The sequence below is a fragment of the Myotis brandtii genome, unplaced genomic scaffold (genome assembly GCF_000412655.1).
Source record: "Myotis brandtii unplaced genomic scaffold, ASM41265v1 scaffold358, whole genome shotgun sequence".
NCBI lineage: Eukaryota > Metazoa > Chordata > Mammalia > Chiroptera > Vespertilionidae > Myotis > Myotis brandtii.
Genome location: NW_005363772.1, coordinates 2735163 through 2735905, shown reverse-complemented (window position 1 = coordinate 2735905; position 743 = coordinate 2735163).

Below are 743 nucleotides of genomic sequence, written 5' to 3'. Positions count from 1 at the left end.
TGGCAGCCGCGGCAGGTCGGATCACGTTGCTGGCCCTGTGCTGGTACCCGTTTGAGACAGGATTAAGGAGGGAGGCTTCGGAGGTGCCAGCGGTAGTAAACGTGGGCTCCGCACGCTCCCGGCGTCGCTTATCGCACGAGGGGGGGAGGGGAGAGGAAGCTCGCAGCGCCACCCCGGGCGCGGAGGGGCGGCGGAGTTCAGCGGCGTGTGATAATGCTGCATAGCTTTTCCGCGGTAGCCCCACTCGTGCCACCCCCTCTCTCCCCCTCCCTCCCTGCCGCGCTCCTCCGGGAGCACCAGAGGCCCCAAACGTCGTCATCTGCTGCTGTGATTAGTGGCACCGCAATTCCGGCTGCTGCGGGAAGTTTGGGTGGCCCAGGGACACTGTCGCCAAAGACTCTTGGATTGCGACATTCTGACCCAGTGACATTTTGATTTATCTTAAAGTCTTTATGGGGGAGAATTTCAAGTGGTCTCTTTTCGGGGCAACCTCCAACCAAGGCCAAGGGGTCCCCCAGGCCACTGGGCGGTGTGCAAACAAGTCTCCAAAATTTCCTTCGGGACTGAAGTTTACCCACCGCGAATTCTCTTTCTCTTTCCTTTCTCTGGTCCAAACCAACAGCGCAGTCGGTGGAAAAGCAAAAAGCCACGTTCACGTTCCTGCACCGTAATGACGGATGGACTGAGGGAGTCACATTTCCGAGCTGAGGAAGCCCTAGCTGCCCCGCACCCCCCCGCCACCC